Source organism: Grammomys surdaster, unplaced genomic scaffold, assembly GCF_004785775.1.
Source record: "Grammomys surdaster isolate TR1022 unplaced genomic scaffold, NIH_TR_1.0 125179, whole genome shotgun sequence".
Lineage (NCBI taxonomy): Eukaryota > Metazoa > Chordata > Mammalia > Rodentia > Muridae > Grammomys > Grammomys surdaster.
The window spans coordinates 166,249-181,170 of record NW_021620071.1 but is presented as its reverse complement, the minus strand read 5'-3'; the positions used below and the strand labels follow the sequence as shown (position 1 = coordinate 181,170).

Genomic DNA, 14,922 nt, shown 5'->3' with positions numbered 1-14,922 from the left:
GAGAGAGAGAGAGAGAGAGAGAGAGAGAGAGAGAGAGAGAGAGAGAGCAAGAGGACTGAATAAAAGTAGTAGTGCATGTGAGGGGTTTGAACCTTATAGAGGTAGGAAGAGGAGAAATTGTGGGAAATCTCAATGTCACAGCCACAGCAGTGGGAACCATTCAGGAGTGTGAGTCCAGATCCCAAATGTTACCAAGAGGCCCAATAGCATAATATAGAGCCAACTGGATTTGGCAAGGTGATGATGGTGGTAAGTGTACAGAAATATTACTTGGAGTGGGATCAAGCTTGAGGGAGTTGCAGAGAGAATAGAAAGAAGTAAGAAAACAGACTATAAAAAGGAAGAGGGTTTTGACCTAGTCTGCTTTCTATTGCTCTGATAAATACAGGACCAAAAGCTTGTGGATGGAAAGATTTAGTTAATTTTACAACTCCCAGATTATAGTCTGTCCCTGAGTGAAGTCTGAGTAAACTCAAGGCAGGAATGTAGAGGCAGGAACTGAAGCAGAGGCCATGAAGAAACACTATTTTACTAGATTGCTCTTCATGGCCTTTTCAGTTTGCTTTCTTATCCAACCCAAGACTACCAGCCCAGGGGTGGTACCACCCATAATGGACGCCACCCTCAACTTTCTTTCTTATACAACCCAGGACCACCTACCTGGGACTGGCACTTCTCATGTCAATCTTAAACAAGAATATAGACCAAGACTTGCCCACAGGTTAATCTAATTGAGATAATTTCTCAATTGAGGTTTCCTCTTCTCAGGTAACAAAAGTTGACAAAAACTAATTAACACAATGGACTATTTGTCAAATTGATACACCAATAAGCAATAATCTTTCCTTCCTTATTTATCTTCAAGGTCTCATATTATCAACAAAAGATATAAACTGTTACAAATGTGCAAAATTTAAAATTTTTAAAACTCAAAACACAGCTATATGGTGGTGGCATATGCCTTTAATCTGAACACTCGGGAGGCTGGTGGATCTCTGTGAGTTCCAGACCAGCCTGGTCTACATAGCTAGTTCTAGAACAGCCAGCGCGACATAAAGAAACTTTCTGGAAAAACAAAAACAAAAAACAAAAAGAAAACAAAAAAATTTAAACCATTTAAAAATCTAGTTTTTCAATTGTGGGCTCTTGTAAAATTGTGGGCTCACATACTTTCTTACTTCAAGAAGTAAGAACCAAGGCACAGCGAATCAATTCAAAGCAAAACTAAACTACAACAGTATAGACTACTTAATGTCTGATGTTCAGGATTCAGAATCCAGGTACCACAGGACTTAGGCAGCTTTATTTCTCTAGTTCTGCCCTCCACAACCCACACAGCTTGTCTCATAAGCTCAAGCCCCACTCAATTCAATACCTTCATTGCCCTTGGTGGTCATTCCATGGTCCTAGCATCTCCAGTATGCTAGTGTCTTCACTGCTCCTAAGGTAGTACCTTCACCAATAGCCTGCCTACATTCTCTTCAGGAACTCCAACACTGTCACATAGTGAGTCCCTTACACATTAGCAACTTGGACTGCCAGCTTGAGATGCAGCTTTTGCCCCATCTGGACCATAGCTTTTGTTTGCTGACCTCGAGGAAATACTTTCCAGATTTAAATTCACTGATGCTAGTCTCTTCTTAATCATAGCTGATTCTTTAAACCACACATTCTGTTTCTTTGTTTGTTTGTCTGTTTTGAGACAGTGTTTCTCTGTTTTGTCTGTTTCAGCCAGTGTAGCCCTGGCTGTCCTGGAACTCACTCCGTAGATCAGCCTGGCCTCAAACTCACAGAGATATGCTTGTCTGTGCCTCCATAGTGCTAGGATTAAAGGCATGCGCCACCATGCCTGGCTTAGCTTTTGAGTCTCACAAAACAGCCCATTAAGCTTTGAGCATTCAATGACTTTCCAGCCCAAAGTTCCAAACACTTTCACAATCTACCCACAAACATCATGGTCAGGCCTGCCACAGCAGTATCCCATGAACCTGGTACCAATTTCTGTCCTAGTTTGCTTTCTATTGTGATAAACAACACAACCAAAAACAACTTGGGGAAGAGAGAGTTTATTTCAGCTTATAGTCCACCAAGAAGCGAAGTCAAGTAAGAACTCAAAACAGGAACCTGAAGGCAACAGGAGCTGAAGCAGAAAAGTTCTGCTTACTGGCTAGTTCTCCATAGCATCCTCAACTTGCTTTCTTATACAATCCAGGACCACCTACTTGCTCAGAGATGGCATTGTTCACAGTGTACTAAACCTTCCCACATTATTATTAGTTAAGAAAATGTTCCACAGCCTTGCCCATAGGCCAATCTGATGGATATATTTTCTCAATTAAGGCTCCTCTTCCCAGATAACTCTAGTTTGTGTGCAAGCTGACAAAAAACTAATGAGGAAACAGTTGTAGCTGGACAAGGATATTTTGTCAAAGGAGTTCCTCCTTCTGACTTTTCCTTTTCTTCATTGTCCTCATCTGTTCCTTCTTTCCTTCTCCTATCTCCTTCTGGAACTCAGCTATGCCTTAGGAGTCCTGCTAGTACAGTGGTTCTCAACTCTTATGAGGGGGTACCGTCAGAAAACACAGATATTTATATTACAATTCATAACAATAGGAGAATTATAGTTATGAAGTAGAAACAAAAATAATTTTATGATTAGAGGTCACAACAACATGAGGAATTGTATTAAAGGGTCACGGCATTAGTGAGGTTGAGAACCAGTACCTTAGAGGATGTTTCTGCATCCTATACCCATCCCTCAGATATATACCCTCTCCAGGGATGGGTCCTTTGAGGAAAATTCTGAGTGCTTTTGACATAACTCCAAGGTTTCTTGTCTTGTTGTTCTTTAAAACATGGTGTAGCATTTATGTAAGATTACCATTATTGCTTGCTGACATTATTCAGTTAAATTCTCAAACTATCCTTTATATGCTTCTATGGAAAAACAAGTTTTTGTCATGTGTGACTTATTCTTTTTTTTTTTTTTTTTTAGAAAAAAACCCACAAAATCTATTTTATTTGCTTTCATCTATGGTACTGCAATAACAATATTTATTTAGCTATGATGAGAATTTAATAACTGTCTTGTTTAAGTTTTGTTGACTTAACATACATTGGAGTCACCTGAGAAGAGGAAATCTCAACTGAAGAACTGCCTCCATTAGACTAGACTATGGCATGTCTGCAGGGCTTTTACAGAACTCATGCCTGACAGGCAGTGCCATTCCTGGACAAGTTGGTGTGGACTGTATAAAAACGCAAGCCAAGCAAGGCATGAAGAGCAAGCCAATAAGCAGTGTCTTCTGTGGCCCTGCTTCAGTTCTCATATAATAGTTCTTAGGAATTCTTCCTTGTACAAAAAGAAACAGGCTCTCAAGTATCTGTATGTGTCTCTGTACATGCACATACAAACATATAAGACAGTCCATTCACTCTTTGTACTACCGTGATGAGGTTTTGAAACACTTGGTGAAATCCAGTGGTATCTTAGTAGAAGCTTCATTACAGTATCTTTTGATTAGTTGATTTAAATCTTCATTCAAGCCGGGCAGTGGTGGCGCACGCCTTTAATCCCAGCACTTGGGAGGCAGAGACAGGCGGATTTCTGAGTTCGAGGCCAGCCTGGTCTACAGAGTGAGTTCCAGGACAGCCAGGGCTACACAGAGAAACCCTGTCTCAAAAAACCAAAAAAAAAAAAAAAGCCTTCATTCAAAAATGAGTGTCCTTGTAAAAATTTATCCTTCCTTGTGGAGTGTGAAGACTCAACAAGTGGGTTGAACGTCATTGCTGCCATGCTGTAAGTCTCAAACAGTTCAACTGCAGACCTTCAGCTCAGCTCCGGCTTGAGGGCCTCCGAGCCTTCAGATGGTGCCCCAGTAAGCAGATGTGCTGCAAATCTTCACACGATGGGATAGTAATGTCTCCAAAGTGTGTGTAGCTCCCACAGTGCCATGTTCTGTGCATTACAGTACTCTGGCTCCTCCAGCTCAGGCAGAAACACCCCGATGCCCTGAGACTCATTATCAAGCAGGAGATTTGTTCTGGGAAAATTGTGCATCAATATCCTGGTAGTTGCTAAAAGGCCAGTGCTTGAATTTGGAAGAACCTGAAGAGCAAGTGTACAAAGGTGTTTGATGAAGGCAAGTGCTCGCTGATGAGAAACCTGCTTTCTGCGCTTGCTTAGCATGACATCAAGGCAGTGGAGCACAATCTCAATACCATCGTTGGTAGCACCTGCGTGTAATGTAAACAGTGTCTTGTAGTGATGTGTATAGAATTTCATCGGGTCAATATTTAAAGCATCACCTTGTCCAGAAAGAATATGGAAAGCAGTTTGAACACAGTGAAGACTTTCTTGATAACTTAGATCACCAGACTCAATGAGGGTATGAAGAACCACTAATAAATCATCAAAAAACTCCACATTTATAAGATGTGCAAACTTGGCAAGACCTTCTAGAACCACTGGCAGAAGAGGTGACCTCTGGGCCTTCTTCAATATTCTGAAGTAAGTCACAAACACAATATTCAGAGTCTCTGTGTGCAGTTTCATCTTTCTCTCAGTGCTCTCCAAAGCTTCGGCCTCCCGAAGTTCCCGCTCCAGTTTCTCTTCTGCTTTCTTCCACGTTCTTTGCATTCTTGACAGTGTTTCTGTCTTTTCCTTGAAAGTCATGAACCTTTTTGGTTTGTTAATGGCCTCTGTATCTTTCTTCACTTCTACTTCCTTGATCCGCAGACATAGAAATGTATTTATTTATTTATTTATTTGTATTTTTTTAATTTTTTTTTTTTTTTTGGTTTTTCGAGACAGGGTTTCTCTGTGTAGCCCTGGCTGTCCTGGAACTCACTCTGTAGACCAGGCTGGCCTCAAACTCAGAAATCCGCCTGTCTCTGCCTCCCAAGTGCTGGGATTAAAGGTGTGCACCACCACTGCCTGGCTTTATTTATTTATTTATTGGAAATGTTTTTAACATCTCTGGCCTAAGTTCGTAATTTCTGCTCTTTACAAAACCAGAGATCACTTTAATTACACCAAGAGAAGCTTGGCCTAATTTATCTTGTTTAAAGAGTTTCTTTACTGCTTCCCAGCACATTTCCGATACCGGTTTTGACCCATCGTTCATCAGGGGGACAACCAGTACAATGATGTTGTTGTGAAAGTTAAAATGGGGCAGGGCCACCAACAGCTCACACAGGCTCTTCACTGCCACTTCAGCCAGTCCTTTGTAGGCCTTTAAGGACACCATGTTGCTCGTCTTCAGCTTCCTTTGCTTCTAGTCTTTAATTATTTGCTCCAGATTTTCTAAATAAAATTTGTATTGGCTAATCAGGCCTTCTTCAAATTCTCTTAACTTCTGGGTTTCTTTATGAATCTTGGTAGATTTTACACGAGGAAGTTATGTCCTTAAACAGCTCCATCAGTGAGATGATAACCAACTTCCGGACAGTGACAGCCACATCAGGGTCCTGCTCCATCAGCATGGACTGCAACTCTTTCGGTTTTTTAATATGACTTTCTGGAACTGACAGAATAGCAGATTCCAAGGTTGCAATCTGTATTTTCTTGTCCTGTAGTTTCTTCTTTCTCTCAATCACATGCTCTTCTATGGTCAGCTCTTGCCTGGGGTATTCGATGACCTCTTCCTCAACTTCCAGCTCTTCTTCATCCTCTTCTTCTTGCTGGATGTCAGTGACAGGCTTCTCCGGAGTCTGTGGGATTATGCCACTCTTATCCCTAATAGGAAGCAGTTTGCAGAGTTCTTGGCACTTTTTCATATTTCTCTATCACACTCTCATGCTTTCGTTTCTTGATGTGAACTGGTTCACTAGAAGAAAGATCTCTTGTGAGAAAAGATGCTTTTTGTCCTAAATCTTTCATCAGCTGTAAGTCATCCTCGTCCATCATATCTAAAGGAAGGGCTTCTTCCTCCTCCTCTTCTTCCCTCTCGATCCTTTTAACTGGTCGTTTGCTCTTTGGGTCCTCCAATGGAATGGGTTTTTTAGACAGCATTTTTTACGGCTTGCCTTAGTTTCCTCTGCTCTTTTCGGTACTTCTTGATGGTACTTTGCTGTTTAAATTGCTTATTTTTCAGTTTGTTTTCAAGTTTCACTTTACTAGTTTTTATCAACTTTCGAAAGCTTGGGACCTGCTTTTTATTTCTTCTCACCTTCATCCTTAGGCCTGCAAGAAGTACCACAGAAAAGATCACTCAGATGGAGGGACACGCAGGAGCCCGGTGGAAAAGACACACGTGCACAAAGAGCAACCTTTCCCAAACCGGAAGCTGCTTTCAGCCTCTCCCCTTCTGCCCGTGACTTATTCTTGTGATTGTATGCAACTTGTATTCTTGAGAACTTTACTCAGGTGACCTTAACTCTGAGTATAAAATGTCTGAGGTGCTGCATAAAGTTGGCTATTGCCTCTAGAGCAGTAATACTGATCCTCCTGCCTCCACCTCTCAAACACTGGGATTACAGGTGTGTGACATCATACTTGGCTTAAATTTTTTATTCGATTTTATTTTATGTGTGTGAGTCTTTTGCCTACATGTTTGTTTATGTATCCCACTGGTGATTTCAGATGCAGAAGAAAGCATTTGATCTCCTGGGACTGGAGTTAAAGATGATTGTGAGCCACCTGATAATTGCTTAGAATTGAACCCTGGTCCTCTGAAAGAATAGCTAAAGCTCTTGACTACCAAGCCATATCTTCAGCTCTGTTATGTTTTGTTTTGTTTTATCTTTTTACCTTTTCACCTTTTCAGAGACAAATCTCAAATTGTAGGCAAGCCTAGCATTGAACTCTTGGTAATCATCCTTCTTCAACATCTCAAGTGCTAAGATTGCAGGTATGAGCCACTGTGCTTGGTCATAAATGGTCTTTAAATATAAAGACACAAATACATTAAAAATGGGGAAAGTTGGGCTGGTGAGATGGCTCAGCAGTTAAGAGCACTGACTGCTTTTCTAGAGGTCATGAGTTCAAATCCCAGCAACCACATGGTGGCTCACAACTACCCTTAATGAGATCAGATGCCCTCTTGTGGGTGACTGAAGACAGATACAGTGTACTTACAAATAGGCTGGAGTGAGCAGGGGCCAGGACAAGTTGGGGTTGGAATGAGAGGGGCCAGAGCAAGAGGGAGAAGGGAAGGTGGGGAAAAAAAAACAACAAGTAAAACTAAAAAAAAAAAGAAGGAAAATTTATATCATAAAAAACCCTATATCTAAGAAAGGTAGAGTAGCCAAGTGGTGATGGCATACACCTTTAATAGCAGCACTCAGGAGGCAGAGGCAGGAGGCACTCTGAGTCTGGTCTATATAGTGAGTTTGAGGACAGCAAAGGCTACACAGAGAAACCCTGTCTCGCCCCTCCCTCCAAAAGAAAAGAAAGCCAGAGTGGCTATATTAATGCCAGATGAAGCCAACTTCTAAAGGGACATTACCAGGGACAAAGGGGTACTTTATAACAATAAAAAGATAAATTAAGAATAAATATATTCAATATATTCAGCTTCAAAATACCTGTAACACAAATCTAGCAGAGTGAGAAGAAACGTGAATCCATAGTTACAGATGAACATTGCAATAACTTTCTCAGTCTGTAAGACAGAATGGGGAGATGGAAAATTATTGAGTATATTAAGACTCGTATTGCTCTAAGAAGTACTTTGACATACTCAACACAGAACACACTACTCAACTACAGAATAGGGACTCATCAAACACACAGGGCACCTTGCAAAGCTGACCATATGCTATGCCTTAAAGCAAGTCTCAATTAAATTAATAAACTGTAACTACAATGGAATCACATGAAAAATCAATAGCAAAAAAATAATTTGAAAACCTTGCAGCTGTCCTTCTGTATTTATAGTTTCATATCAATGGATCCAACCAACCAACATTTCTTTTGAAGCTTGATGATAATTTTATAATATAATTATATTAGAGTTTAAAAAACTTCAGAGCAGGCAAGATATAAATTTCAGCAGGTACACAGAGAATGGAAAAAAAAAGGAAAAACAGGTATTCTAGTTGAGTTAAGCTAGCTTGGAAATCAAGTACATGGTGGACAGATAGTCACATGGCCAGGAGGGGAGCTTTAGAGAAAAAGTAAGGAAGCCTAAAGTATTAGAAAAAGCATATGTAAGACCTAGCCAGTATCCAAAAGAAAGAGACGGAAAAGGAGAACTTATGGTTTGGACTCAGAAAGGTGGACAAAGCCAACAGTGTTATGTGGCAGGCTGTAAGGACTTCGCTCAGACAATATTTTTTTAATCTCATTTATACTACATTTTTCCTTGCTATTACTCTCTAAGAAACATAATGTAAATAATATTTTCATAGCACTTACATTGTATTAGGTATCATAAGCAATTTAAAGATGCTTTCAACTATAAAGGAGCACTACTAAGTCACTCATACTTGAGAACAACCCTCACCAGTGCTCATTCAGGTAACCTTCATTAAATCCAGTAGAGTATAAAAAGCCAACAAAACAAGTCAAGTGCCAGGGCAGAATTTCATTTTCTGTGTTCCCTCCTTTGTCAAGACTATCAATTTGCTTTCACTTTGAATAAAATTTGGCTTTGCAAACCTTCCTTGCTTTGCTTTGAGACAAGAACTCCCTGTGTAGCCCTGGCTGTCCTGGAACTCTAGATCATGCCAGAAATCTGTCTGCCTCTGTATCCCAGAGTGCTGAGATTAAAGCCACGTGCCTCCACTGCCTGGTCATTCCTGACTTTTTAAAAAGAAGGAAGTCACAGAGGAACTTGTTGATAAGAATGGGTTCAGCAGTAGTAGGAGACAGAAGAGAGGAAAATGGGGGTGAAATGACAAAATTGCATTATAAACTGTAGGCATAATGTTGTAAAGATTATCCTTGTATTATTCAGTAACAATAAACATGTATAAAACTGTCGAAGAATAAAACAAAAAGAAAAATGGAGATTGTTAATTAAAATAATAATAAAGTCAAGTCCCCATGGTAAAAAATGTTGTAAAGGATGATGTATATACATTATATGTCTATTTACAGCATTTTATACAAGGACATTTTTAAAATTATTATTAAATCATTTTATTTATTTGTACTCTGTAACCGCCCATTCTGCTGCTCCGGTCCGCGGGTCAGGGCCTAGCAAGAGAGAGAGTGGGGACGGAGACGCGAAGAATGGAGACAAAACAGGGAGTCTGATCAAGTCTCGTTTATTGGAAGGAAATCCTGGGTATTTATACCCTTTACCACGTGCCTTGCCCTCGTGGACAAGCACAGCTGAAGGCACTACGTCATGTGCCTTGCAGCGTGGATATCACGTGCACCTAGCTAGCAGTGAGGAGACCACGTGCACTCAGCAGCGTGGATATCATGTGCGCCTTGCAGCTGGTGGCACTAAACAGCAAAACAAGATATGTGAGAAAAACAAGATGTTTATCAGAGTGTGCTCAGCTGTTGTAGGCTGTTGAAAACAAGTCTCTTGTCAGGGTATATGGGTCGAGATGGCTGCAAAGATGATAGCCACTTTCGGCTAGGAGTCGGCTCCCAACAGTACTCCAAATGTTGCCTCCTTCCAGTCCCCACTTCTAGAATTCAGTAGCCTATCCACCCTCCCCTTTGTCTCTGAGAGGGTGCTCTCCTACCCCTACCCCACACCCAAACAACAGCATCCTCATTCCCTGGGGCATCAGTCTCTACAGGACTCTCTCCCACTGAGGCCAGTCAAGTCAGTCCTTTGATACATATCTGTTGGGGATCATGAATCAGCATATTTATGCTCTTTGATTGGTAGCTTAGTCTCTGGGAACTCCAAGGGGTGCCAGATGATACTATTGGTCCTCCTATGGGGTTAATATGTCCTTCAGCTATTTTACTTCTTCCCCTGATTCTTCTATGGGGTCCCTGACCTCAGTTCAATGCTATGCTGTAAGTATCTGATATGTCTCCATCAGCAGCTGGTAGAGACTCTCAGAGGACAGCCATGCAAGGCTCCTGTCTGCAAACACAACACTGTATCAGTAATAGTGTCAGGGTTTGATGGCTGTGTATGGGCTGTTCACTGGTTGACTTTTCCTACAGTCTCAGCTCCATTTTGTCCTTGCAATTCCTTTAGACAGGAACAATTTTGGCTCAAAATTTTTGAAGATGGAAAGTGTTCCCACCTCTCCACTGGAGCCCCTGTCTATCTACTAGAGGTGCCCCTGCCACCCTGGCACTTCAAGTCTCTGAAAGTTTAGGGGCTTCCTCTTCCACTGAGTTCAAAGAAGGCAGCGTAACTAGAACATATTCCATATACAGTCAGCAGCTTTTGGGATAGCACTCCTTCCAGTTGTTCAGGACCCACATGAAGACCAAGATGCACATCTGCTACATATGTGTGGAGAGGCCTAGGTCCGGATCATGTGTATTCTTTGGTTGGTGGTTCAGACTCTGAGACCACCTAAGGTCCAGATTAGTTAGCTCTGTTTGTCTTCCTTTGAAGTTCTTATCCTCTTCTGGGCCTGCAATCCTTCCTCCTATTCTTCCATTAGAGTCCATAAGCTCCATCCACTGTCTGAGTCAGCTGCTTGGTGGAGCCTCTCAGAGGACAACATGTTCCTGTGTGGTTCTCCATCCTCCTACATATTTCGGACATTTTTTTTTAAAGACAGAACTACCTAGCTGAGGATGACCTTGAACTTCTGATCTTCCTGCTTCCACAGCTCAAGTACTGGAATTACAGATGTATACCACCAGGCCCCACTTATGAAGTGCCTAGGACTTTGTGTATGCCAGGAAAACACTCTACCAACTGAGCTTCATCCCTATATAATGGACTTAACGTTCCATGGTTTTCTTATCCACAGAGTGTCCTGGAACCAATTTCCTGTGTATGCTAAAGAATGGCTGTATGTGTAAATTAAACACTAATGCTTCTAAGCAAGTTATTGGTTAAAAGAGAAATTAGAAAATATTTCAAAGTGAAAAACAAAAACAACACATTTAAATGTGTAGAAGATAGCTGAAGCTATGCTTAAAGTGAAAGTCTAGCTTTAAATGCTTACATGAGAGCAGAAGCTGAGGTAGAAGTACACAGATACAGCCTCAGCTAGTTGGGAGACTGAGATGGAAAGACTGCTTAAACCCATAAATTTGAGATCACCTTAGCAATATAACAAGATTTTGTCTTAAAATAACACTTTTAAGGCTGGGTGTGGTGGTCTATGCTGTTTATCTCAGCACTCTGGAGGCAGAGGCAAGTTAATCTGTTTGAGGCCAGCCTGATTTACACAAGTTCTAGGCCAGCCACAATTACATGGTGTCTCAAACAACAACAAAGAGTTTTAAAGGACAGGTAAAATGGCCTACAGCAGTGGTTCTTAATCAGTGGGTCATGACCCCTATGAGAGGAGTCAAATGACTCTTTTACAGGGGTTATCTAAGACTGTCAGAAAACATAGACATTTACAATTCATAACAGTAGCTAAATTACAGTTATGAAGTAGCAACAAAAATAATTTTATGGTTGGGGAGGTCACTGCAGCATGAGTAACTATTAAAGGGTTTGAAGCATTAGGAAAGTTGAGAACCACTACACTAGAGGGTAAAGATGCTAGGCAGTAAGTTTAATCCTAAATTTAATCCTTAGGACTCACAATGTTGAAGGAGAGAACTGACTCTCACAAATTGTCTTCTGATTCCCACAACTGTGCTGTGACTCACATGCATACATACACCATCACCACTTCCACAACCAAAAAACCCAATCAGGGGCCTAAAGAGAAGGATCAGTGGTTAAGAGTTAATATCACTTATAGAGGACCGAAGTTCAGTTCCTAGCACCTATGTCAGGTGGTTCAAAACTGTCTCTAACTTCAGCTCCAGGAGGATCTGATATTTCTGGCCTCTGAAGGCACCTGTGTTCACATGCACATACTAGCATATAGACACAAGAATACATAATTAAAAATGTAAAATAGGGCTGGAAAGATTTTTTAGTGATTAAGAGCACTTGTTGCAAGTCTTACATGGTGGCTTTGGTGGTTTGAATAGGAATGGTCCCTATAGACTCATGTATTTGAATGCTTGACTCATATGAAGTGGCACTATTTGGAGGCGTGACCTTGTTGGAGTAGATGTGGCCTTGCTAGAAGAAATCTTTCAGGTAGAGAAGGGCTTTGAGGTCTCAAATGCTCAAGCTATGACCAGTGACACAGTCTCCCACTGCTGCCTGTGGATCAAGAAGTAGAACTCTCGCTCAGCTCCTTCTCCAGCACCATGTCTACCTGTACACTGCCATGTTCCCACCATGATGATAATGGAGTAAACCTTTGAAACTGTAAGCCAGCCTCAATTAAATGTTGTCCTTTATAAGAGTGGCCTTAGTTATACTGTCTCTTTACAACAATAAAACCCTAACACAGTGGCTCACAACTCACTGTAATTCCAGTTCCAGGGGATCCAGTGCCACATTTTGGCCTCTTCTAGCATTAGGTAAACACATGGTATACATACATGCATTCAGGCACTCATAAAATAAAGACAATACTTTTTGAAAAATAATAGTAAAAGTAAAATCTCAAAACCACAAGCACTTTTAAAATCATTGAGGCTATACCCAAACTAACTGGAAAAAAATGACCAAATTATACTTAAAAAAAAGCTAAAAAAAGAAAATTAACAGGAGTAGAAATTGACAAAATAGAAAATGGACAAATAACAAATAACTCAAAAAATTAACAAAATCCCCAAAATTAGTTATTTAAAATTATCATTAAAATTGAAAAGCCTTTATCTTAGGATGACTGAGAAAATAAGGAAGATAGGTACACTGGTATACCTGTAGTCTCAGTTATTGGGGAGACTGGGTTAGGAGGACTGCTTATGCCCAGAAAAGAAAAAAAAAATAGAATGAAAGAAAAAGAAACATTACCAGTACTTGGAATGACAGCTATCACAACAGAGCCCATAGATGCTAAAAAGATGAGTTGATATTCCCTTTATTAAATGAGATGGACAAATCCCTTAAGAGAGGTTAAGTATAAAACATAACCCTCACTTAAAACACAACCTGAATAGCCAAATATTTAAAGACATTGAATTTCTTTTAATTTTTTTTTTTACCCTTTTTCTTTTTTAGACATGTTCTCCCTATGTAGTTCTAGTTTTCCTGGAAATCACTATGTAGATAGATCTGGGTGTCCTTGAACTCACAGAGATCCACCTGCCTCTGCCACTAGGCTGGCCTAGACTAACAGAGATCTACCTGCCTTTTCCTCCTGAATGCTAGGAGGAAAACCATCACTCCCACTGGCATAGAACTTCTAATTCAAGCTTTCTGAGGTAGGTGTTAAGAACTTTCTGGTACAGCTCATGACGTCCGTGGCTCAATACCCAGCATATGAAAGATCTAAAATTGTAATCCCAAAATAATCAAAACCACCAAACAAAACTACCAACCAACAACCAATGAAACAAACCAACTAAATAACAACAACAATAAAATGTACCCAAACTAGATGTTACGGCTCATACCTTTGGTCCCAGCACATGGGAGTCAGAGGCAAGCAAATTTCTGTGAGTTTGAGGCCAGCCTGGTCTACAGAGTGAGTTCCAGGACAGCCAAAACTACACAGAGAAACTCTGTCTCAAAACAACAACAGTAACAACAGCACACAAGCTGAACCAAAATCAAAGAACATTTTAGGTCCAAATGACTTCCCTAGTTGAACCTATGGAATGCATAAAAATCAATATTAAGTATGCCCAATCTCTTTAACAAAATGAAAGGACAGAGTATTTTCCAACTTATTTTTCTGAGGTTCAGTTACCAAATGATCCGTGTAAATGTGAAAGGGGAAAACTAATTCTTAATGTTGTACACACACACACACACACACACAACTTGTAAGAGAGGCACACATCACTTTTATCCCAGCATGCAGGAGGCAGAGGCAGGTGAATCTTTGTGAATTCTAGGCCAGCCTGGTCTATGTAGCTGTGTAGTGGAACCAAACTGAGCTACATAGTGAGACCCTGCCCCCCCCACAAAAAACCAACAAAACAAAACAAAGCATCAACAAAACCCCAAACCCCTGAAGATGTTAATAAATGGAATTCTGTAGGCAAAATGTTATTGTGCACTATGTAAAGATTATTCTGGTATTATTCAAATGCTGATTGTTCTGTCCCCATATTTAGTTATAATCTGGTCATGGCATTGTAACTCTTATTCTAAGAATCTCTCATCTCTTGTTTGTGTAACTTTAATTTTTTCAATGTTTAATGATGGTTCTTAAATGCTTTAACCCTCCTTTTATTCCACCACCCACCAGAGGTGGTAGGAAAGAAAGAATACAGGATAAGGGTGAGGGTGGGCCTGTTTAGAAAGGTTCTTTGGAGAAACTCCCATCTGTGTTGTTTGGAAATCAACAGTTCAGTTCACAGGTTAGCAGGCAGCGGCTGCTCAATCCACTTACAAACACCCCACAGATACACCAGCAGTCTACCAGTTTGGTAGAGTCGGGTTAGCAACAGCAGTGGCACTACCTAGCACAGACAGCCAGGCCTCAGCCTCAGCTTGAGTCAGCAGGAGGGACCTGGAGGAACACCAGGATAAGTTCTAGGTTGTGCCTCTCTCAGAGAAGCAAAGAACAAAGAAGATCCACAAGTTTTGCACAGCTAAACTGTATAAACAAGCCAAGCTCAGCCTCCATCACTGTCTGCCGAGTTCCATATATACTCTCCAAACAGCACTTGTCCTCCATGGTTCTTGCCTCAGCACTTGTCTCTGTCTCAGGTGACATCATTCTGCCAATCAGAGTCCTTAGAAGTGGCAAGAAACTACAGCACACCACCAGAAGTTTTTTGGTGCCTTTTCTCTCTGTGGAGTCCTGACAAATGCAGCTCAACTACACAATGTAAGGTGGACCAATACATAC

The 14,922-nt window shown here is 40.8% G+C and overlaps 1 pseudogene; it reads right to left on the bottom strand.

Annotated features, from left to right (window-relative positions):
- Nucleotides 1–3,249: 3,249 nt before the first annotated feature.
- LOC114637154 lies at nucleotides 3,250–7,624 on the bottom strand (annotated as a pseudogene).
- Nucleotides 7,625–14,922: the final 7,298 nt, after the last annotated feature.